We start from the raw sequence: 26,377 nt of genomic DNA, 5'->3' as shown, positions 1-26,377 counted from the left end.
TTTAATGTAAATATTGATATGTTAGGGCTTAAGTCTGCCACCTAAAAAAAAATTGTTACACCTGTTTTTATTTCATTAGCTTTTCTCCCACAAGAGTGAGAGTCCTGAACCCTGCATCAGGCCCACCCAGCCTGGGAGTCTAGCACTGGGAAGAGGAGCCCCCAGAGAATTTGGCTTTGAAGGCCAGGGGGGTTTGACTGCAGGGGCTCCACACAATTGGGGGAAATAGAGTCTTAAAAGAGCTCACACAAAATCTCATGCGCACTAGGATCAAGGACAAAATAGTGAGGTTAATAGGAGCCTGAGCCAGACCTGCTTGCTGGTCTCAGAGGATCTCCTGGGGAGGCAGGGCATAGCTGTGGCCCACCCTAGGGACACAGACACTGGTGGCAAATACACTGGGGAGCATTCATCTATGTGAGCTCCCTGGAGGCTGATATTTTGTGTCCTAGACCCAGCCCCACCCAACAGTCTAAGGCTCCAGTGCTGGGATGCCTCAGGTAAAAGAACAAACAGGGTGGGGAAACAGCCCCACTCAATAGCAAATAGACTGCCTAAAGACTCCTGAGCCCACAGCTGCCCACAAAACAATTAGATGTAAAATATAAAATCAAAAACAGTAATTGTGAGGGGAGGAGATTTCAAATGCAAAGTATCTAATATGTGTTTGAAATTAAGAGATCAGTAACTTAAAACAAGCATGTATGTAGACTCCTATATAAAAACCTCATAACTATAAAACAAAAATCTATGATAGATATACACACAAATAGAAAAAGGAATCTAAACACAACACTAAATACAGTCATCAAATCACAAGAGAACAAAAGAAAAAAAGGGGCAGGGAAGACCTATAAAATCAAATCCAAGACAATTAAGAAAATGGCAGTAGGAACATACATTGTACCTTAAATGTAAATGGACTAAACGCTCCAACAAAAAGACAGACTTGCTATATGGATACAAAGACAAGACCCAAATATTTGCTACCTACAAGAGACTCAACTCAGATCAAGAGATACAAATGGACTGAAAGTGAGGGGATGGAAAAGGTATTCCATGCAAATGGAAATCAAAGGAAAGCCAGAGCTGCAATACTTATATCAGAAAAATAGACTTAAATAAAGAATGTTACAGGAGACAAAAAAAAGCATTACATAATGATAAAAGAAAAAAATCCAAGAAGATGTAACAACTGAAAATATATACGCACCCAACTTAGCACCTCAATATATAAGGCAAGCAATAACATAAATGAGAAATTGACGATAACACAGTAATAGTGGGGGACTTTAATACCCCACTTACATCAATGGACACATCATTCAGACAGAAAATTAATAAGAAAACACAGGTCAAAATGATACATTAGACTAGATGAACCTGATATTTATAGAGCATTCCATCTAAAAGTAGTAGAATACACATTGTTTTTCAAATACACAGGGAAGATTCTCCAGGATAGATCATATCCTGGGCCACAAAGCCAGCCTCAGTAAATTTAAGAAAGCTGAAATCATACCAAGCATCTTTTCCAACCACAATGCTATGAAATGAGAAATCATATACAAGAAAAAAAAAAAAACTGTAAAACACACAAACACATGGAAGCCAAACAATATGCTAGTGAACAATCAATGGATAACTGTAGAAATCAAATAAAAAATACCTAGAGACAAATAAAATGAGAACAAAATGATCCAAAACCTGTAATACACAGCAAAAGCAGTTTTAAGAGGGAAGTTTAGAATGGTAAAAGCTTACCTCAGGAAATAAGAAAAAAATCTCAAACAACCTAACTTTATGCCTAAAACACCTAAAGGAGGAAGAACAAACAAAATCCTGCTCTTCCTGTGACTTTCTGCCTTGAATCTCTGGAAAGAGGAGTCTGAGGCAAAGGTGAATATACAAGTCATTTTATGGGCAGGAGTGGAGTATAGAAGGAGTGTGCATGAGGAAAACAGAATGCCAATACAAGATTGCTTTATTGAGACAGTACAACTATGGATGACCTATTGCAGTGTTCCATGGGCTGTTAGAGAAGTTTTATGATATATATTTCAGGACTTTCTGACAGAAAGAAAGAGGACAATGGATTGATTGTCCCCCACTTCCCATTGGTAAGGGTACTGAGTCTTCCCCAGATTTGTTAACTCCCCATATACACCACCACTAACATTTCTGGATTAGTACTTAATTAGGTGTCAAAGAAGTTCCTACTAATGTCCCATGTAAAGATAATGATTAGAGATTCTATGGATCAGGAAGGATGAGGTACCGGAGCAAAGCTGGTCACCTAGCAGTAGTTGGAATAATAGGCATACACAAGAGGTATTCAACACAACATATGTATCTCAGATTCCTTTTGTCTTTTCCTGTCTATCCTTAGAATGTAGCTTCCATTCTCTACAATTCCTTGTGATCAGAAGTCTAACTATATTGCAAAAACCATAGGCTGATATAAACAAGGAGGAGAAAGGGAGGCTGGGCAGTGCAGATTTTTAGCTGGGCACATTGCCACATATGACAATGTGGGTGACATTTTTATAAGAGGGAAAAAATGAGAATGGAACCAAGCAATCTCTGTCACAACATTTAAGGAATGTGAAGCAGGCACAGGATATCTTTGTGCCTTTAGCCTTCCTTGTTGAAAGTTAAAATATTTTACCCATGGTTGTATTCATCCAAAATAATTTTATTTCTCACCCCCCACTCCTCCATTTCTTTATTGTTCCAGATCCTCCAATTCCTTCTTTGAAGATTACTTCAAATTGATAACTACCTAATTAATTATTCCATCCTAGATGATTTTCTATTTTTACCAAAAATGAAATGTGAAGATGGTATGAAGTTCTCAAGTTGGAAAGCCAGGCTTGAATCGATGTTTGAGCAGAGAAGAGATGAAAAAATAATAGATATGGTGATTCAACACTAGGTATTGTCTAATCTCTCTATGCTAAGGCTAGAGGTATGTTTTAATAGGGTAAAATGCTATTAGCTTATCCTAAATGCTGTTTTGCATTTCTATTAATCTCTGCATAAAATATTTTCAAATCTTTGTCAGCTACTAAGAAGTGGCCAACTGTGCTCATTAATATTTTTATGAAACATGAAAACATACATATTTCTTGTGCCCTGAGTAAGTACAAAGCACCACATTAAGCCCTCTTATTCCTACCTCTGCTGCTCCAAGTCATCTTCTGTGCTAACTGGAAATGGAGACAGACAGGAAAGGTGGTCTACAAATAAAGGGGAAGAATGAAGAGGCCTGAAGAAAAATACAGAAACCCCTGCCTCCTACAAATCAGGAATGGTCAGCATTTACATAAAGTTTGTTGACCAGTTTTGTTCCTCCTTCAATCTTATTCTAGTGACATTCATTTTTATAACAAGTTAAACTCATTATGTGAATTGCACAATTCTATTAGAATATTGTTATCCCCCGTAAATGCTATTAGTTCCACAAATGAACTACTCTATGTGAAACTGCTTAGAAAACTATAAAGCACTTTACAAATGGAAGAAAAAATTATAATGTCCAAGAGAGAAAAACATTATACTAAACTGGAATCATAAAATGCTAAAGTACCCACTGATGCAGCTCCAATTCACAACTTCACCCTTTTTGTGTGAAAAGGTAAAGGGAAGCAAAGTGTTTTCTTTGTAAATCCCATTTCTATGACTAATGTTCTTCTACAACTAACATGTAATTTTCATTTTTTGATTTGTTTTTCCCATTTTCCCCAACATATTTTATATCCCTTCTGTCTTCTTAGAAGTTCCACTTTGTTGAGGGGGGAGGTGGGGCTTTGCAAGAAGTTTTTAAATATGCTGTTAATGAATGAATGAACAACTAATTACTTGTTAAATACATTAACACAAATCTTGGTCTGAAATTGCTTCAGAATTAATTTGGGACATATGTGCACAACCTTGCTTATATTTGCAGAGGGCATGATACATGAGTTTCCATTTGTATATGAGAAAGTTTTTAACACAAACCTGGCTATAAGAAAGAAAACTCATTGCCAGGTTTCTCTTATTTTTCAAACTATATTATTTTTAAAAGAGTAATTTCTAAATTGTGCTACTCACATACTGATTTCCTTCCCTTTCAATTCTGTTTCATCCCCACCTCTCTTACTAACCTCTCTCTCTCTCTCACACATACATATATACACACATACACACACACACACACACCTCAAATATAGTCCACGTACACAGGTAGGTGGGATTATAAATGAACCACACACCAAGTGAACACTCGGCTTTCATTCAATGGATCACAGTAGTGATCCATTCCCCAGACCTGATTTCCAAAAATACTTTTATTTCTGTTTTCCTAAACCTCATTCTTCCAAATAAATAAGGATCCCTACCAGATTATTAGTCTCTCAGTAAAGAGACTGGATTTTCACTTTAGGTAAAAAGAAAAAATATGGTATAAACTGCCTCTTAGTAGAAATGATGATTTTAAAGGTCCAACCATAGATATTTTAAATATGTATCTATTTCATCCTATGGCAGTTAGTAAGCAATAGGGTTACATTAGCATTCACATTTACAGATAAGTATTGTATTTTCCTAGACATTTTGAAAAAACTTAGCTCTTGGATGATGGCACTGACAAAAAATATGGCCAACCTGCACATCAGACAAAATCAGAGAGAGATTTTTCTTTAACTTGGCACAAAAGTACTTGCCTCTCCTGAGATTAGGGCTGTCCTCTTTGGGGAGACCATTCCAAGAACTTAACATCAGTTTTTGTTTTTTGTTTATTTTTATTAGGCAGAATTCCCAGCTCATACTAATCTAATTTCTTTTACATATTTGCTAGATCTGGTCTTCAGAGGCCTTATACCACATGATCTTGATCTCATCAACCCTTAAACTGCAAATATTCTATATGTTTTTTCCCAATCCTTGCAAACTTATGCCTACCCTGTAAGATTTAGGGGAAAAAAATAAATTCAAACATCATTCTTCAGCTGGGTCCATTTCCTTAGTGGAAATGGAAAACTAGATTAGTCCATGTTAATCCCCTTAAAATCCTTATGCTGATGCTCCCACCCCCAGTGTGACTTATTTGGCGGTAGGAAATTTATGGAGATAATTAAGGTTAAATGAAATCATAAGGGTGAGACCCAAATCCCAAATTGCTGGTGTCCTTATGAGAAGGATAAATATGTATGTGTAATGGGGAGACACTGTAAGACACAGTGAGACACAGTGAGAAGGAGGCTATTTACAAACCACAAAGTGAAGGCTCAGGAGAAAACAACCCGACCTCCCCTTGATCTTAGACTTCCAGCTTCCAGAACTGTGCGAGAGCAAATTTCTACTATTCAGCCACCTGGTTAGTGATATTTTGTCATGGTAGTCTTAGTAGACTAACACAGTCCATTTCAAAAAGTAGGCTGCAGGTTGTAAAAATCCCCACCAAGATTTTCACTCTCATTTGGAATTCATGGTGTCGACACTGCTATCAAATGACTCCCCCAGTCTTCCTCTTTATATGATTCTAGATTTTTTTGTCCAACGTCCTTCCTTTCTTGGCTGATATCAGCTGGCCATGGGAGTAACATGGGATTCAGAATAAGCCAATTAAGGCACTCTACACCTTGGCTGATGATCATTCTGGGAATAACAACTTACATTGAACAAATAAGAGCCTTCTCTGCTTCGCATTTTTCCTAAAACTTATATATATATATATATTTTATATTTTCTATCTCATATGGTCATGAGGTTGTAAAGCTATAAATAAGCCTTCAATGTGAAGAAAGCCCCTCCATTGTAGGAAAGAATAATGCTACCAGGCAGCAAGAAGAAGAAGCATCCATAAAAATAGGAGGATAGGAGGAAAGAGAGGTGCCAGCACTGAAGTGTCAGAATCAAGACATCCCTGAGATTACCTTCCTTTTTCCACTCTTTCTTTACTGGAATAAATAAACTCTTCTTTTGTGCCTAAGATACTTTGAGTAGTTTCTTTGCCATTGGAAGTCAAAGACTCCTAGTTCATGATTATAAAGAATATGAAAATTATTCTTATCTTTTTCTCACTTATGAGCTACTTTGTGACCCCTCCTCCCATCCATTTGCTAATTCAACACTCTTTTGGGGTTTGGTCAAGAAAATAGCAGGAATAAAATGGGGAAAATCAAAGAAAATAAAATAAAAAGAGAAAAAAGCAGGGATCCAAATGATAGTTCCCCTTATAATTTACAGCTCTGAAAACATTTAGGTCCATACAGAAGAAGGAAATGATAATTAAAAAAAGAACTAGGATGCCATGCCTACACAGTTGACTTATTAGAGTTTCTGAGCTCAAACCCTATAGATATTTCTTCAGGGCCTCCATCCATAGCATTTCAACCTAAGAGATATATTAGTATTCCTTTAGAGCTGCTTTTTAGCATCCTCCTTCTATTCATCCAGTTCCCAGTATCCACACGGATGGTAGGAGGTGCCATAGGCCTTCACAGTAGCCCCTCACTTGTTTCAGGCAGCTCACTATTCACCAAATCTTTATCTCTATTCCTTCTATTCACTGCCTTGCATCACAATCTTGCAACTTTGTCTTTTTGTATCTTCTTTATTCTCCTTCAATTAAAACCTATCAGTTTTGCAGCCTATTCCCTCAGGGATCCACTCAGTGACCAGCCAGTACTAATTTGGTCATGTATAGCTAAGATGTTACTGGTTGATAATGGATTAATATTTTAATCTCCCAGAGAACATTTACATTTTTATGGTGGCCTTAAGCAAAAGGTGTTAACCACATAGGGCTTTCTGGTGGTAGGAGGAGTACAACAAATATGTGGGAAGTGGTAGTGTTTTAGCACCCCTCGATTCACATCATGTACACACTGGCATGTCTGCACACCTGGTCAGCCCTGCCCTTTAGGCTGATTCCATATCTACCACCAAAGAGCTTTCTTTTCTGCAAGAAACATTTGCCTGCCTCTCTCGAGAGTGACCTTCCCTTCCCTCCCTCTAGCTGATATACCATTGCTCACCTCCCCTTGCTCTATTATTGCCTTTATCAGTGTCTATAGTTTTATTAACTCAGTAAATTTAGATTCTCTTAAAGAGCACATCAAAAGTTCAAGCCATGCCACACAGCCCTAGAAACAGTTCTTGAAACAGAAATGATGACTCCAAAAGTTATTTCAGATAAGAACTAGCAAATGTCATCAGAATGTTTCTGGTCACTTTATTGGCTTCAGTTGAATAGTTCCCTCAGAATCTATGGTTTACTGGAACTACAGGTGATATGGGAATGTTAAATGGCAGGAATATAGATCAAAAGAAAATCAAACTGGTAAATACATTAAAATTTTGGTACTGCCATTTAAGAAGAGACTTGCAAAAGGAAAGCATGTCTTTAGATGATGCTGGAAAGAGATAAGAAAACCATACTCCATGATCATTAGAGGAACTACAGTGACCAAAAAGGATAGAAACATGAAAGCTGTTCTCTAGCTTTGCAGACACATTATCTAAGGTGGGAAAAGGGTTATTCTAGATTGCTTCACAGGACAAAAATAGGATGAGTGGTGAGTACAGACTACAAAGTTTTTATTTTGTTTTGCTTTTGTTTTCTCATTTTAAGGGAGACTTTCCAACAAAGAGACTTGTCTAGCAGTGGAATGAGCTTCCTTTCAGTCATTACTGATACTATTTGTAAAGCACCTAAACGGCTGTTCACTAGGGCATTTTAGAAGAGCTTCCTGGACTCCCCAGCTAGACAACTTCTAACACTCCTTAAATTCTGTAAAACCGTCAGCACTGGATTAGCTGGTTGACCCACATGGGCAACACCATGTTTTCAACAGCGTTCTGGGAACACGGAGAAGAGGCAAGAAACAGCACAAGAGTCAGAGGGAGTGGCACTTCCAACCTGTCACCTGCTGGCAGTTTTAGTCTTTTGATTGGCTTCAGCCTGTTGGCTACTCACCTGCCTATCTATTCTCTAAATGAAGTACTCCAGCAATTGAGTTCAATTCAACAAGCACGGATGCTGTGCTGCTATAAATCATTGGTCCCTTCCTCCCTGAGCCCTTCAGTGGAAGGAGTAATTGGTTAATTGCCAGAGTTGTTAACAAGAATTAGGAATTCAAGGGAATTGGCTAGGAATACAGATCTGTTGCAATATGGTGAGAACAAATGTGTCTGTAAAGGGGCAGAAAATTAGAAATATGCACACCCAAGTCAAAACATAGGGCCTTATAAGTTCTTTATAAAAATACCTCAGACTTCCTGGGTCAGTGTTCCCTTCTTTAAAGGGCAAGCACTCTAAAAAAAAGAAAAGAAAATGCTTCCTCCTTAACTCCTTTTACTGCATCTTCCAGCTGCAAAGTCTGAAGCACTTGCCATACTCCCTCTGCATTCACTCCTGACAGAGGCATCTCCCCATGCTTCACCCTCTCTACATAGCCACTTTTCTTTTGAGACAATCATTCATTTTCACATTTTGACTTTTTCTGTCAAATGAATGGATGAAGCACAATTTTCATAAAGAGACCAAATCTAATATACCACTGTCCATAAGGCCCAAATCCATAGTATGTGTCTCATACGGATACAAGCTTGCCTTACCAAGCGCAGACATAATACCTGTTACCTGTTGGGAGGGACTCCTGGGCAAGGCTGAGTGTCCTGAAGGTAATCTAGCTGTTTTAAGCAGTGATAGATCTAACACTAGCCATCCTTATGTTTGCTCACCATTTTATGTTCTTCAGAGTATTTTTGTTTTATTTGCCTTGATATCAGTATAAAATACAGAGAACAAGTATTATGATTCCTATTTCTAAGATGAGTAAGCTGAGACAGAGAATGATTAAGCTATAAAGCTAGTATGAAAGCCCGAGATTTCCTACTTCCCACCTTCATACTTTCTATACCATACCTTCACCAATATTTTAACCTCTCTGCTGTAAAAATCTGAAGTGCCCATTGTTTTGTAATCATGAAATCTTTTCAGAATTGTGCATAGAGTAGGATGTCGAAATGAATAATTGGATTCAATTGCATGTACTTTTCTTTTCCAGCTTTACAGAAATATAATTGACATACAACACTGCATAAGTTTAAGGTGTCTAATGTGTTGATTTGATACACTTATCTATTGCAGAATGATTACCATAATAGTGTTAGCCAGCACCTTCATAATATCACATAATTTTTTTTATTGATGAGAACATTTAAATTTTACTCTGTTTCTGACTTCCATGTATGCAATACAGTATAATTAACTATGATCACCATGCTGTACATTAAGATCTTCAGGACTTATAACTGGATGTTGTACCGTTTTAATTGCATTTACTTGAAGGAGTGTGTGTATATCTTGAGAAATTATGGAGCATAGCGTTGGGGGCAACTTGGTGCTGGTCTGGTGTATAGCTGTAGAATAGAAATGAAAATAAGTGCAAGGGAAGCAAAAGTCAAACGCATATTAGTGGATTTACAAGGACCGGTAGTTTTCATCTTCTACATGGTCGGAGGTGGGAGGCATATATTTGAGGCATCATAAAACCAAGGCCTATCTTATCTATAAAGGATCTTTGAAGAGAATTTGATGAAAATGAAATGTTTCACCAAGGCTGTTGAAATGCAAATGGATTGAAGCCTGCATAACAGTTGTACCAATGAAAACTGAGGGCCCATGGCCCACTCAAGGAGCCAGTCAGGAATAGAAAACAGAGTCAAGGGAGACATGATTATCATGTACATAATCAAGCTGCATTATTAAGTCTCATAAATTGCCACATATATAGATCCCATATATTCTATAACATACAGAACACATAGGAGCTAAAAACCAGATAAAGTGATAAGAGAACCTCAAGTAGAGGTGACTGAGTACCATGTTTTCTCAGTTCCTCAAGTTTATTGCTATTGCTTACACTGAAGCTGAGGCAGTCATATGTCCAGATTTTCTAAGATTGTCTTGGTTTTATGGGATATTTTAGAAGCTACTTGTTAAATACAAAACCAACTGTAAAACATTTTAAGACCAAGTATCTTAGTCTACTGTAACAAAATACCATACCCTGGGTAACTTAAAAAACAAAAATTTGTTTCCCACAGTTCCGGAGTCTGACAAGTCCAAGACTTAGGGTTCCAGCATGACTGAGTTCTGGTGAGAGCTCTCTTCTTGCTTTGTCCTCACAGAGCAGAAAGAGAGAAAGAGGAAGCAAACTCTCTCAGCTCTCTTCTTATTCAGGCACTAATCCCACCATGAAGGCCCTGCCCTCACGACTTAATTATCACCCCCAACCCTCACCTCCAAATATCATCACTTTGGGGATTAGAATTTCCACATATGAATTTGGGAGGAACACAAACAAATATTCAATCTATAGCACAATGTAAATAATAACTTTTCAAATTAGAAAGAACAATGCTTTTAAAAACCACATGTCCTAAATTTCAACTCAAAGAATATTTTCATCTAAATAAGGAGACTAGTGGATCCTTTTTTAAAATATCCAAGGGCTGGAGTTAAGGAGACCAGACAGAAGAAATCGGGGTGTTCATGTCCCTGGACAGATTCAGTAGGAGCAAAAGACAATGGGGCACTGAGTTAAGATTGCTCTCTGTGTACAAAGTCTAAGCTGAGCACAGTGTGTCAAGTTAGACTGGGGAGCCCAGGTTCTGACACATGGTGTGTCTGAGGTAGGAAGCCCCAGCCAGGCACTGGGTTGTTTGTGTCTTGAGTATGTATGGTGGCTCTGTGTTCCAGCCCAGCCTCCAGGACATTTGTTTCTGAGAACTCAAAGTTATTACTGGAGATCTTTTTCTAAATACTCTTTAAGTCTTGGGGCACAGATAACACTGCTTGAAACCCCTCTAATAGCAGCTAATGCCAAAGGGAAGGAAGACCATCTTTTCTGCTTCCCCACAGATCAGCTGTGCAGCCTGGGGGCTCTCTGGGATCCAGGACCTCACCCACTCAGGGAACAGCAGAGCTCAAAGGCACAGCAGTAGCCAGTCACAGCCCAGGTTGCAGTGAGAGATGTTGGAAGTGGCAACCTCAGTAGAAATTGACTTCTTGATGGAAATACCCAGCCAGTACTGGTAGGAGGAAGAGCTGTGCATAGAGAGCCTATATTCTGGAGCCAGACAAATAGAAATGCTAGACAGAGGCTAATGAGAAAAGGGGAAGCTTAGATTATAACTTGAAGGCTCAATAAAACCCAGTGACTTAACTAATTCCTTGACAGACACTTCATATTATATCAGTGCCAAATACTGCTAAGATATTGGCCTTCATATCAGCTCATCTGAAAAGAACTTTGAAAAGTAGATCCCATGGCTAGTGATCTACTTCCGGTATATTGATCAGGACTGTAAGGAAACAGAATACTCAAAATGTCTATTAAAAGGGAAGCAGAGGCATGAATAATAAAGCATTGAAATGTGATAAACATAAGATAAGAATTTATTCACTTCAGAACAACCGATAACTTTACTAGTTAGTTGTTAGCAGCCTTTTCCTGGAGAATCTTTATCCATCAACCTGATTTTTGTGTTTAGAAAAACTCCAGTCAATGCTTGTTTCCTCTTCCTGCTGGAAGGCCGCGTTTCACTGAAGGATGCTTAGGGACTGCTTGCTTGCTATATGCTGGGCCATCCTATTTAACATCATCTCCCTCATAGTTATCCTATTCCATATAATACAGTATAAGAGCACAGACCCCAATCCCAAAAGGTTTTACACTTGCTCTCTGTCTTCCTGAGTTTGTTTAATCACTTTGATGCCTTAGAGTTTCTAAAGCAATATTGTCTTAGTTTCCCATTTCCATTCCCAGGTATGAATACTTAGATTGGCAGGTATTTGGAGAGGTTATAAGGGAAGACTTCACTAAAATGGCTCTATTCCAAGTATTTCATCACATCCAAGGATTTTCTTGGCCAGTGAATTAAGTATGCTGTTATGCCATGAAGTTGCTGAAAAATACATACTGTAGCTGTAGGAACTGGTATGCCAGCAATGCATGGTGTCTGCAGTGCTGGACATAGAGCCAGCATTGATGAGAGAGAATCTTAGAGGATTGGTTTTCAGAAAGAGTTTCAATCACTCTTTGCTGAGTTTCCATTCCTTCTCTGTAAGCAAAGAACAAAGTTTGCTCCCAGTGCTCAGATTCTTGGCCTCCCACATAGAAGGAGAACCACAAAGATGTGTGTGTGTGTGTGTGTGTGTGCACGCGCGCACGTGCACGTGCGCACAAGTGCATATAGATGTATGCTTGTATTCCAGACTCAGAAGAAAGAAAAAACTCCCCCAGATTTTTCAATTCCTATAAGAATTGTAGTTTACTATTTCTGGATTTGGATCATTGAGTTCCCTGGATTATTAAACATAGCAAAAAGCCATCTGCAATGAATCGGGCTTGCTCCTCTAATTGAGTCATGCTGTGAAGCCCTTTACTGTTTCCCTCACTTCATTGCTGAATATTTTTTCAGGAAAGATACGAAATACATTTTTACTACTAATGCCACCTGCAGGTTAAAGAGAAACTGTTGCAGGATTCTTGAAATCCTCACAGCACACTGTTACAAGTCTCTCCAAAATATTCCCCAAACCTTTGCCAATCAGCAGGAATGTGGTCTCATTTCATTGACAATGTTCTTTATCAAAACTATGCCTTTGCAATCCCCACTGCAGCCAGCCTCTCCTCTTTACTCGACACTCAGACCAGCTGACACTTACATGTAAGAATACATAAGGAGTCATTTCCTAGGAAATAATTGCTTTGGGCTACTTCATGCAATAGCATCTCAGTGCCATTGTAAAGTGTCTCGTGTCACAGGTAAAGGTGGTATGAGAGTTATCCTCAATCAATTAGTTTCCACATGAATTATTTCCTGGGTCAGTCAATCATCCCATGGAAGTGCTGTTCCGTAGGTTCACTGTGCTAAATGAATTAGCACACGTTGTACAATCCACATGTCTTATTTTCTCAGCTAGGGAAGGTTTCTTAAGGAGAGATATTGTTTTCCACTCTAATTAGTTCCTTCTTATTATGACTGACACGACTGTTACTACATTATGATTATTAGTCATAGTAGATAAACTCTGCTATCAGTTCATTATAAATTATGCTTCAGCTTCTAGCCACAGTGGTGTTATATTCCCAATTATCTGAAGAACACAAATCTAAGAGGAAGTGAAGGACATACCCATCAATATTTTCACAGATATTCTAGGCTAGCTGATGTTGCCAAACAGGACAGTAGCCCCCCATTTTGTCACCACCAGATGGAGTGTGTACCATTTCTGACATGATGTCCCATGGAATGGGTGATATAATGTGATGGCAGGGACAGCAGGAATAATGTGGGGAAATCCTTCTTGACCAGAACAGGCAGCCGGTGACAACTTTAACACCTACTCTGCTTCTTAATGAAATTATTATACCTGAGCCCAGAGATGAAGAAATAGGGATGATTATCATAGTGCATCTGACAGGCCACCCTAAATGGGAACTCAGCTCCCTAATGTAGGGCCATTTTTATCTTGAGGAATAATAGGGAGAGGGCATAGAAGAGATGATGGAGAAAATCACACCCCTTCTAGAAGGGCTTGAATAGTATTAATAGGAAAGTCTCCCCAGAGCTAAGAAAGTTAAGACAGATGTATGGTGTTTTACTGTTTCCTTTTACTTGGCTGAATTTACACAAGAATCCTTATCCCTAATCTCAGGCAGTTATTTAAGATATTGAAAAAGGTTTCCAAAAACTTGAGGAATTGTCCCTGGCTGAAAAAAAAAAAAAAAAAACCTTTAGAAATTTACTCCCCAATTTAAGCAAAATGCCATGGAAGACTCATTCAGTCCCTGAGTGCCACCAGGTGACAATACACCAAAGTGTTCAAACTTTACTGCACACAGGAACAAGGTGTCGATATACCAGCAAGTTCAATGTTTTACTGGAAGTTTCACCTTGCTTCTTCCTAGGAAATACTCATCTCTCTAAATCCTGGCACTATGGACACTTTGGATTGGACAAGTCATTGTTGTGAGGGCTGTTCTATGCACTCACTGCAGGGTGTTTAATAGCACCCCTAGCCTCTACCCACTGGATGCCAGTAGTAGTTCCCCAGTTAGGACAACCAAAGATAAATGTCTCCAGACATCACTAAATATCCTCTAGGGGTGGAGGTCAGAATCACCCCCTAGTTGAGAAACTCTAAATTGTAAGCCCTTTAAGTATAGGGAACATATCTGATTAATCTTTATAATGCAGCCTAGCACAGAGAAAATGCTGGAGATACAGTAAATGCCCAATGACGTTTGATTGCAATTATGCAAGAGTGAAAAAAGTGAACACAGTTAAGGAGGAATTGACTTTTCCTTTACTCTTCATCTGAAAGAAGCAAATGAAGCAATTTTATCCAACTGTTCTGGCCACTTTTATAGAAAGACCAATATGAAGATCTCTCCTGTTTATTTAAATTAAAACACCACTGTCACTGTCCATGAAAAGTCAGCTCAATAAAGACAGAGCAGGAGATGGTTGGACAGAAGGAAGGAAAAAAAGCACACAGACAACTTAATTGTAGAGAAGTTTTTAAAAAAATCTTTGCCAAGTAATGAAATTATTAATTGCAATTCATGTCAGTTTTTGCGACAGCCATGTGAATAGATGGACAGGCTGTTCAGCAGTATTTCTGGAAGGAATTGTACATTTTAAAAATGAGGCATTGCTGGAGGGATGCTGTGTGTGTGTGTGTGAGAATTTACAGAAATGTACACCCCTCTAACTTCATGGGGTGGTTTTAAAAAGGAAGCTGCCATACCTTTAGACCAGACAGAGCTTATGGATCAAAAGGGCATAGCATTCACCCACATCATTGTCCTCTGAAAGATCAAACTCTCATTATGTGCCTGATGCAACATCTTCTATTTGAGGCAGTTTACATATTTCTCTTTTTAAAAATATAGGCAGCTACTTCCTTCTTCCTACAAATGCTCTTATCAGTTTTGAATTACAGAGATCCATTTTGAGATGAACACATTGAACAAAACCTTCATCCGTGTGTGCGTGTGTCTGTGTGTGTGTGTGTGTTTTTATTTCCCAACATGGCGGTAGGAGCTTATGCCCGCTATCTGCATAAGTCTTTTGTGTATTGCTAATGGAGTGCTGGAATTGTAGCAGCCCTGAGCAGGGAATACATGTGAGCAACAATATGCTGAGAGACCCCTCGGTGGAATCTAATCTGTTCCAGCTCATGCACTCCTCAGAAACTATTTAACTTTCATTAAACTGTGTTTGATATCAGCTAAATAGGATGCATACGGCTCCAATATAGCTCATATGGTCGCATTCATTCGATCACAGCAGTGCTTTTTTCTTATATTTCCCCCCACTTGTGTCAGTACCCAGTATAGCTGGGTAAATAGGAGACCTTTGAAGATGTAGTTAGTACTCAGATTTCTTTATTCTTTTGTGCTGGTTTCTTGGTGTTGAAACAGTGATTCATGTATGTCGCAGACAGCCTCCATTAATTTCATGTAATGTAGCTTTTATCTCGTAGCTGGGACAACTATCTTCAGCATTCTGTCTCTCTAGCATCCCCGGCTCTATCCCAAGTCCTCTTTGCATTTCCCTCCAGGTCCCCAACACCCTCCCTAGCTCCTCTTCATGGAAAATTATGTTCATTTCCAGCCCTGGTTTTTTTTTTTTTTTTTTTGGCTTTTTTTTTTTTAATCTGGTTGTTGTAGCCTAAGAACAAGTGAATAAACAGGTTAAGAAGAGGAGGGAAAAAAAGAATGAAGGGTGAGATTTTCAGTCTGAGGAAGCCTTTATGTCTGAAGGGAAAAAAGAAAAGCCACTGGGATGAAAACATCCATCCAGGCAGGAGAACAGTTTTGTGCTTCCAACCTCCTTACACACACACACTCTATTCAAAGGACACTAATTTGTTTATGAATACAACACAGTAAGAGTATGCAGTTTCCCAGTTTCTGGGGAGGAAAGGGCTAGTGGATTTACAAACTGGAGCTGCTGAAAAGTTTTAATGATCAAGTATACATCACACACACACACACTCAGAGTGTGGGGTAGGGAGAATGGGGCATGTTACCAGTATGTTATCAGCCAGGTGAAATCTCTGTTTACTTGCAAAATATTTTTTATCCTTAATAACGAGAAAGTCTTAAGAATTTCACCTTAAAAATATTAAAGGGACATGGATGTGACTGCTCTACGTTACCCTCACTGATATTTTTTCAATTATGTTTTATTAAGTCCAAAGGAATAATCACAATTTTTTTTAGTTCACTTAAGAGAAAATACATGGGGTCCTTTGGTACAGGGAACCCAATTATTTAGGATATTATTTTGTGAACCTTTTTCATTTTATTAGTATACCAGAGGGTTTTCACATTCTCAAGGAGAATCCAGCTATTATTGCTTTTTTGGAAGAAATGTCTCACTGGGGCAATTAATTCTATACATTAACACCAGTCACAGTTGTGCTGTATATTATTAAAATTATAAAGGCAGAAAAACCCACATTTTATCATTCAGTTCAGAAAGGGGTAGTGTGTGTGTGTGTGTGTGTGTGTGTGTGTGTGTGTGTGTGTGTGTGTGTACTAGAGAGCAGGCTGCTCCATGTGTAGCCCTCACCATAGAAGAACTTTGAGAAGCCCAGTGCTGATTTGGATATGTTCTTTCCATGAATGCTGATTGTTCACAGAAAAAGTAAAATGGGGCTGAGAAAGGTGAACACATAGGCAGCTTCAGAGCTTGCCTCTGTCTGTCTCTGCCACACTTGAGGGATGTTATCCATTTAACTTTGTTGATGAGCACATGTAATTAAGACACTGTGCCTTAATGTTTGATGCTGGGACTTGAAAGGATGATTTTAAAAAAATTATTTAGATAAGCATATTGACATTTTTAGTATATATTATTAATCTTATTAATAGTATTAACAAAGGCTAATTGAAAATGCATCATCTATAATTATATTAGCCTTCATTTTAGTACATTTTTGTCAGAGTAAACTAGAAAGGAGTAATTAATGTGCCAGCATTATTTACCCCTGTTTGTATTAAAGCTGGTGCTACACAATGTTAGAGATGAATATAGCCTGATTTCACTGAATACCACGGAGCACAGCATTCAGAAGCAGTAAAATAAGCAGCTGTGTTTTCCTGTACTAGGAACCTAAAAATAAAACCAACTTCAGGACTGCAGGTAGGTGTGTAGGGATGGAGACAGGAAGTCTCCAGTCCATGATCCCCTATGCTCTGGGCTGCCATTCTCCCTGCAGTGGTAGGCTCAGGGATCCATTACTGCTCATAACCTAGGGTCCTCCCATCTCTTCAGTTTAAGAAATAAATACAGAAAAGCATGCCTCAGTGCACTTGATCCTAGGGGTCACTAACGCCAGTTCCATTGGGACAGGGTGAGGAAAATGATTTTATATCCACTGGGGATTAATCTAGGACCAGAGCCGAACCTTGAAGACACATTGGTTTGGTTGTTACTGTGAAGAAAAAAAACCATAGCAGTGGTCCAAGAATATAGGCCCTCAAGAAACCAAATTCCCAAAGTTAGACTTGACATGTCCAAGCCCCATGCTCTGACCCTTACCCCTCTACATACACACACACACAGAGGGAACTTTCAAAACTATGCAAGGAAAAAGCTCCCTTTGACTCCTGTGTACAAAAAACAAAACCGAAAAAAAACAAAAAATACCCAGCCCTAAAAGCAAGCAAGCAGGAGAGACAATGTATTAAATTACTGAACACATTAAATTAATGTCTTGAAGTGGAATTAGCCCTCTCTGGATTCTATGATTCTGTCTTTCTGAGGCCAGCCATTTCCCAAGGCAGGCAGGGAGGTACAGCACAGGGTTGGGAAATGAAGGCACACAGGGATGCCATGAATGGCACATCTTTTAATCAGGTAGAGCCAAGACAGTGATGGCTGGGATTCCAAAGCTGGGCTTTGGGCTTTCTCCTGAGCTCTAATAAAAACCGTGGCATATTGGTTGCACTAACTGCCAAGTGCTATGTCCGTGCCCTCTCCACAGTGGCCAACCACAAACATGCTAGCTAGAAGCTCTCAGGGGGCCCTGTGTGTGCTGTTCCTACACGGCTAACATATGTATCGACACCTGAAAGCTACAGCCTGCCACGTCGCCAGGACCCCGCTCGCCTACCTTTGCTCCTTGGTCACCAAGGGTTAATTTTCTAATGGCTGCCTTGCTGCTGAAGCTGGCCAAGTTTTTCATCGCCTGCAGAGCACCACAAGCTGTGATTTGGAGCCAGAAAACACCATTAATTTTCTAAATAGGAAGGATCACATATGTAAACTGTCTGGTTCCGTAACGAGTCAGGCAGGTAGAAGATGAAGGAGGAGGAAGTGAATTTTTCCAGACACATAGGCCAAACAGCCCAGGCCAATGGGCAGCACACTGTGCAGGACTTTAGGGGCTGTGGGGGGCAGGGTGGGGGGGAAGGGGGACAAAGAATTTCCCTTCCATCTTTAAATCAGTTTCTCCACAAACCTTCAGTGTTTCTACAAAAGGTCTGAGTGGTGATTTATTGGGCAGTATTGGGAGTTTTCACATTAAACTTCACAAGAAACTTATTTGTAAATGGAAGGAAGGATTAAACAAAGTGCACCAGGCTCAGAGACCACATAGGGGCTCATGAGTACAAAACAGTGTGTTTAACATGTCCCAGGTCTTCAGGGGACAGAGAATCAAAAATTCCCCCGACAGAAATTACTTAGGCGGCATTTTACCCTGATGTTTGTTCTAGACACCCGAGAAATGCATTTTTGCAGATTTTACAAATCTACCAAAAAAAAAAAAAATCCAAAACCCACAAAATCCTCTATTTGGGATTTAGCATGTATGTTTGCTTTTGTTTTTGTGTATGTGTGTGTGTGTGTGTTTAGGCGTGTCAGAGAAAGAATGAGGACAAAGATTTTTAAAGGGTGATTTTAAAAAATGCCTTCCTGAATTTATTTATTTATTTATTTTGGCATAGTGTGCAGCAGCTTGATGTGCAAGGATTGAACCTAGCCACGGCAATGAAAACAATGAATCCTAACCACTAGACCACCAGGGAACTCTCTTTAAAAACTGTTTTGTCTGTTATACATGGATCTTTTTCTAGAGTAACTATCACTGTTATCTGATATGCCAGAACAGTTCCAGACCTGAACCTACATGATTGGCCAAATAGGTATGAAAATGTCTTTCTGCCTTATGCTCTCCAGAATACCAATGCTGAGCTGCCTATCTCCCAGGCTGCTCTCTTTCTGGGACCTTTTCTCTAGCTTTTAGTTGGAGAAAAATCTTCTCTCTAAATTCTAACATTCTAGTCCCATTCCACAATTCTTAAAAATATTGTCTAGCTAATGTCAGTTTATTCATTCTCTATCTTATACTGTTCTTTGTGCAAAAATGAACACTTTTGGGACGTAAATAAATTTGGGGCAGCTTTCTGCTGCCTCATAAACATAGGGCCAAATGCTACTTCCTAACTTTTGTCCTCAGCAACAGCAACAATTCTGTAGCAGGGTGTTCCCTAAGAAAAGGAAAAGGGAGGCAAGGAAACTAGGGTAGGCTAGAATCCAAAAGTTTGTCTGAAGGGCCAGTAGTGGAGAAGAATCACTTAAAAACTAGCTATGAGTGAAGGACAAATGATATAAAGGGCTGTGTGGCCTTACATATTATTTGTTTGAAATACAGGTAAGACATTTAACAGTTTTCAGAAAAAAAAACAAAAAACAGAAAACAAAAAACGACCTTAAGAACATATTCATTTCCAGGGTATCTTAATTTCCTAGGACTGCCATATCAAAATACCACAAACTGATGGCACAGGCAATAGAAATGTATTGTCTCCCACAGAACTTAAGGCTAGAAGTCCAAGATCAAGGTGTTGGCAGGGCTGGTTTTCTGAGGGCTGAGAGGGAAGGATGTGTGCCAGGCCCCTCTCTTTTGCTTGGAGACTGCAGTCTTCTCCCTGTCTTTTTACCTGGTTTTTCCTGTGTGCATGAATGTCTCTGTATGAAAATTTCCCTTTATAAGGGTTACCAGTCATATTGGGTTAGAGCCCCTCACACCCAATAACTTCATCTCAACTAATTACATCTGCCCATTCTTAGAGCCTGGGGGTTAGGACTTCAACATATGAATTGTGAGGGTGGGGGTGGGGGGAATCAATTTAACACAGGATGAGACGCAGAACTTCCTCAAGAGTTAACCAAAATTCTCATATTGTCTACCCAAGCTATATATGAAATAATATTAATTTGTGTATGCTCGCCCCCTTTGCACACTGCTGAGTATTTTTGCTACCAATTAATTATTCCAGATGATTCTATCTTGATCTTCCTCAAGACCTGCATTATTCCCACTCTCCTGATGGGGCAGCTGAGGCTTAGAGAAGTTAAATTGTCACTAAATGTCACAGAAATGCAGACCTGAGACACTAATTCCAGACCTTTGTTTCTTAGTTTATGATGTGCCTACTCTTCTACCCTGCTTGCTTTGTACCAACCATTAATCCACTTCACCACCAGCAGTGTAGCCTGAATCCAACCATTAAGTCACTGAAGGAAGTACTCAGCTTAAATCCTACTATTTCTCTCCCTTATTTCCTCCAAAAAGTTAGGGAAGGAGAGACTTATTTCTTGGTATAATTTTTGTTCAAACAAATCATACAGTGTTCCATCCCGAATGAAGTACAAAAACAGGCCTGAATCCATAAAACTCCATCTTAGAGTTTTACTTACGGATATGTGGGTCTCACTTGGGGAACCATGAAGACACCAGGACCAAGCAAATGACTCCAGAATTGGCCCAAAGTAGACCCAAGCTGGGCGTTGATGTTGGCAATAGCCAAGCTGGGTGTAGAACAGCCATCATTTTTCAGCTAATTTTCTCCTTTTGCCTCCTCCCTGGCTCCAGGTAGAACATTGTTCATTAAGAGCGCTGCAGAGCTCAGTAGAGCTCATTCTTGCTGAGATCGCCTCTCTGATCTTCTGAAGCCTTTAAAAGGGAATGAGCCTTGGCCTCCTTTTTATGGGCTACATTATGACCTGGCTTCAAAGTGTGAAAAGAGGTTCCAAGATTCCCTTTGTGCAGTGGAGTCTCTTAATTGCACTTTTAAACACAGTGTAATTTTTGTAATTAACATTATGGTTTCAGAGGGCAGAGAAGCCTGCACCATGCTAATTACAAACCTGCGTCTTCAGAGTGGTGGAATTTCCAAGCCCTCTGATATTGGGGTGGAATACAGTTTTTATGAAGGATTTCAAAGATCCTCTGTGGGCTGTGTTCTGAGTCATCATTAGCATTTGATAACATAAAGAAATTTTACAACATGTGACAGATTTCAATGTGAAGATTTTACCTGATAACTGGAAAATTTGCATAAAGAGCTTCATTAGGTCTCCTCTCGCATTACTGCAAGAGGAAGAAGTATAGTGCACTCTTTCCTTAAGATTGTTCTTAGGAGCCAAGGAATTGGTGCTTTATAATAAAATTTACAGTATATTATGAAGTGGAGTTGTAATAATCTTCAATGATGTTGAAAATCAGAGCATACGTGTCTTTTAAGGAGAGGGAGAGAATATGTATCAGAATTACCATGTAACTGAAAACCTTGCAGTAAAGGTATATTGTACTGTTCTTTGCCATATAAAAGATCTAGCTTTGCTAGGCTGCCAAGTGAAGGCAAGAGCTTCATATATATAACACCAAGCGACAATAATGTGCAATTTTTTCACTCCATGAAGAGTCTGTTCGCTGAGAAAAATTATCTTTTTTCTTATTCTAGAGGCAAGTTTATCTTACCTTTATTTTTCAGCCCCAAGCTATCAGCCAAATTGTGTGTGTGCATGTTTGAATAGAGATACATACACACACACACACACACAAATACAGAGTCTTCCAGAGATGCCCTGTACATTCTATGCAGGGCAATCACAGCTCCTGCAAAGAGTAACTGGCCTTGCTTAGGCTGATACTGTCAGAAATTATACTGTGGAATAGAGGAGTCCCAAAGCTATGCATTTGCTAAAATCCTTTCACCGAGCATGGATCAATTAAGCCAGTAATAGTGATAATTTCAGGAAAGCTTTCTGTCATGATGGGAACAAGAATTCATCATTATTCCATGCTGTCTTATTATTTCAACACCGTACATATGCCGTTGGATGTATAGCAGTCACTTGCGGCATTATCTCAGTGGGAAGTGTTTTCCTTCATGAGAGTCTTTTCCTTGGCGATTATGCAGATAATGCATGGCTTTGTAATGACATCATAAATAGAACCCAAAGTCCTAAGAAACAATTAGGGAAGTATTGATATACTTCCCTTGTAATCATAACATCATCTGACTTCCAGTGGGATGCCAAGCTAGCTCCCCAAGTTCCATAATCACGTATAAGCATTAATGCCTGTTTCACAATCTATCCAGGAGTCTCATATCCTGGTACTGGAGACAAATTAATACGCATTTTAGCCCACTGTCAAGAAAAGAAATCACACTGGGGTTTTGATCACAAGAGTATAGGGTGAGATCCAGGCAAGTAAAATCCAAGCTGTTACAAAGCGGACTCTTTGTATACTGACCTCAAGCAAAACCAAAAACAGGCACACACACGTGCACACACACACAAGCCAATATCCCCTAAGAGTGAAGGACCAAAGAATCCTTCCAGCAAACTCTTACACTTTCCTTTCAATAAAACCATTTTTGCAAGTGGATTTCGATTTCATTTTTCCCTTGAATTATTTTCCCCATCTGATGTTTCCTTTCAGCCTAGTTTAATTCCTCTTACAAAATAAATACGTCTTTTTCATGGGAGTAAAGGGCCACTTTCTCTAATTGGTTTGAGGCATGTCAGTTACTTCAGCCTACAAGGGATGCAAAACCACACTCTTAAGTAGACCTTTAAAACTCCACAGTGGATTTTACAAGTTCTGTTTGCTCCTGCTGAGGGGAATGGGGTATGAGGAATATTCAGTTATAGTTATGGATTCATTTCCCAAATTTAGGAAAGGGACAAACCCTTCCTCTCTCCTAAATTTTACAGCTCCCAACAAACAGAAATGGAAATTTTAGATAAATGATCAAACTTACATAGTATATAGCTTTTATTTTTACAAAATATTTGCTTCCAGCAGAGTGTATCTTAATTCACAAATGCAGAAATCTGTCATTAAGATCTGACCCAGCTGCATGGCATTGTCAAATGCAATAACGTATCTTTTAATAGTTTTATATCAAGTAAGGATATAACATATCATTAGTTTAAATGTATTTGCAAGCAATTACCCCCACCAGGATATTTGAGTATGCTCATGCAAAATTGATGAAATTCTGACATGCTTAAACATTGTTCATTTAGCTCAATTCCTTATGTATAGAAAAAATAGAATAAATAATTCTGCTGCCATTTGCAAACTACTGTTAGGCATTTTTATTCCACTCAGAGCTTCAGTGCTGCCTTTAAACTATAGCCTTTGGTGATCATTTGGAAAAAAAAAAAAAACAGTTTCATATATGTTTAATTTTAAATAATGGACTGTATTTTTCATTCTCCTTATTATTGTTCAATGCAGTAATTTAAATATGGAGTAGATTTACTGCATGTCAGCTGCCTTTCTTTTACAAAATGGGATAAATTATTAAATGAGTGGAGGTTGTTTGACAACCAGATTTCCAGTACTACACAAAAGAAAGACCTTTGACATTCAGCTGTCTTTTGAAAAGAATGAAGTATAAATCAATTAAGCCACTATGCTGTGGTTCAGAAATGCCACTCTTTGGCACAGTTTTGCTTTGCCTTTCAGGTGACTTTAGGGGAGGTCCACCATTATATGGGGAACAGAATGACAGCCATGCTGGGGTCCTCCAGTGTCTTTCCTGGTTTCTAAAACCTTCCCTGACTGAAGCATGTCCTACCAAAACATTAGATACAGACCATAGCCAACAGGTTCCTCTCTGATTTTTCTTGACTACGCTAGTGAATATTATTTACTAATGAGGGATTAAGAGTTTTGCTTCTGCTTTTGGATTTTGCCTGCACTTTTTAATTTGTTCACTGTGCCAGAGTAAAGACATCTTATGGTGGACATCTCATCACCCTTTATGCAAGCCAGGTGAGAAACTGCATTACAATACCTTTTTATGCTATTCCTCAAAACCATATTAGCATCAGTGTAATTAATAATACTTTGAGCCCTGTCAAAATGAAATCACTTTTCTTCTTCTCCAAAAAAGAATCTATATGTGATCCCAAATACATTTTGCTTTACTAATGTCACTGGTAACTATACCTTCTGAAATATTTATCTATCCAAAGCCATAAAGAGTGGCCAGATTATTTTTTTTATCTAATCTTTTATGAAAAGCAATCAGACTGCTTATTTGGAGGGTCACATAATAGGTACTTCTGGAGTACTATTTCTGAGCATAGCACTGGTGTGGGGCAGACTGAAACAAAAGGAAGGAGGGTAAAACAAACAGACAAAAGAGAAGGTATGGTCTCTTCTCTGAAGAAAATTAGAATGTAACTGAAGATAGTCGACCAGTTGGTTCACATGGAACAATTAGTGAGGCACACAAACTGTACATAATTGGACTAAGTGACAGAATATAATTGTAGTAGGAGGTTAGAGAAAGGAGACATCAATAAAGAATGAAAAATCTACATTTAGAAAAGCTTCATGGATGATGGGTCACATACAATGGGTAAGATTTAGATGCCTGGAAAGAGGGGAGGAGATTCGAGGTGAGATGATAACAATTCTTAGAATGTGCAAAATGTACTTTAAAAATGCTGAAACAAAAGGTTTCCTGGAAAGTAGTAGGAAACTAAAATAAGTACACTGGATGATACCTACTTTGGAGACCCTAAAAGTCAGTTTTTTAAAAAAGAAAGAAACAAACAAATGAGTTGTATTAAGCACTATTTATCCATTCATTATTCTTGAAAAGAGGCTGCCAAGAACAAAGTATCCACTAGGGCACTGGCAGGATGGCCAAGCGATGGGGCAAAAAGGCCAGCAAGCCAGTTATCAGGCTGTCAATAACCCAAGAATTGGTTAATAACTTGCTAGGATGTGATGGAGATGCTTCCCAAGACTGCTGGTGAGCCAACAGAATACAGGGGATGCAGGTGAGGGAGGGACCAATATGTTTTAGATGTACTAAATCAGAGTAAATGAGAAATAAATCAATGATGTTCCCCCCACAGGTAGATTTTTAAGAAAAAGGACTGTATTTCCTAAAGGAAATATCCTAAGAGGACATGAAAAACACAATTATTTAGTATTATAATTTTTCAACCACTTATTTAGGCACCATACAACTTGAGAATAATGCTGTCACACCAGTTTTCAACCATAGCTCATAGTACAACACATTAATTTCGGCATTATTTTTTTCTGCTTAACTGTGCAGAGCCTCAGAATCCTCCTCACCACTGAATTCTGGGTAGATATTACAAAGTAATCAGAATTAGTATACACACACACACCCACCCAATATCATATGCTGAATTCAGAAACCACACTTGAAATGGAAGTGTGTACATGTATAACTGAATCACTTGGTTGTACAGCAGAAATTATCACATCATTGTAAATCAACTATACTTGAATAAAACTTTAAAAAATGAAAAATAAAATGAAAGTATGAAAAATTTTTCCATTTATTTGAACTAACGGATGAAAATCTAGGATAAACACTAAGTCCACCAGCAAATGATGATTGAAAGAAAAAACAAAACCCTACCATCATTTCCCAGTAACAATACCATCAGGAACAAGTGCAGTTAGAATTCCAGGTGGCTTGAAGAAGTAAGCAGCTGGAGAAGGACCTACAGCCAAAAAGAGAAAGGTGAGTGGAGAAAAAAAAGTGGGAGGAAGCTTCAGCATTTGTCTGGAGAAGAGGAGACTCTGAGGGAACTTAATAGCTTTCAAGTGTCTGTCTGAAGAGTTATTCTACAGGGAATGCTGACCAGCTGTTCTCCATCTTTATTCAGGGCAGAACAAAAGGAGATGCACTAAACTGCAGGATGAAGGATTTAATTTAGACATAGAAAGAGTGGCTTGATAATAAGTGTTATTAGATGTTGGAATCAGTGTCTGAAGCAGCCCTGTTCTTTGGAGGGCTTGCAAACAGAAGGACCCATGCACAGGCTCTGGGGCCCAGCTGAGGTGGGCACTGTTTGAAGGTGGTAAGTTTAGGTCCAGTGAGCTCCCTTGTCCTTGTCCAGCCCCAGAATCTAAGACTGCACTCCATCCACCCAGGTCTCTCAGGTCAGAGAGAGCCACTCCCATGAACAAAGAGAAAGTGAGCTGCTCCCCAGCATGCAG

At 38.9% G+C, this 26,377-nt stretch overlaps 1 long non-coding RNA gene across 1 annotated transcript in view; it reads right to left on the bottom strand.

Moving 5' to 3' along the window:
- LOC110260009 overlaps window positions 1-25,866 on the bottom strand; it is a 35,454-nt gene extending 9,588 nt beyond the window's left edge. The window contains exon 1 of the long non-coding RNA XR_002342709.1: window positions 25,794-25,866. This is a non-coding gene — a long non-coding RNA (uncharacterized LOC110260009). The remainder of the gene's footprint in view (window positions 1-25,793) is intronic.

This window comes from Sus scrofa, chromosome 3, assembly GCF_000003025.6.
Source record: "Sus scrofa isolate TJ Tabasco breed Duroc chromosome 3, Sscrofa11.1, whole genome shotgun sequence".
Taxonomy (NCBI): domain Eukaryota; kingdom Metazoa; phylum Chordata; class Mammalia; order Artiodactyla; family Suidae; genus Sus; species Sus scrofa.
Note: the sequence above shows the minus strand (reverse complement) of the source record. Positions and strands in the feature narration are given on the sequence as shown.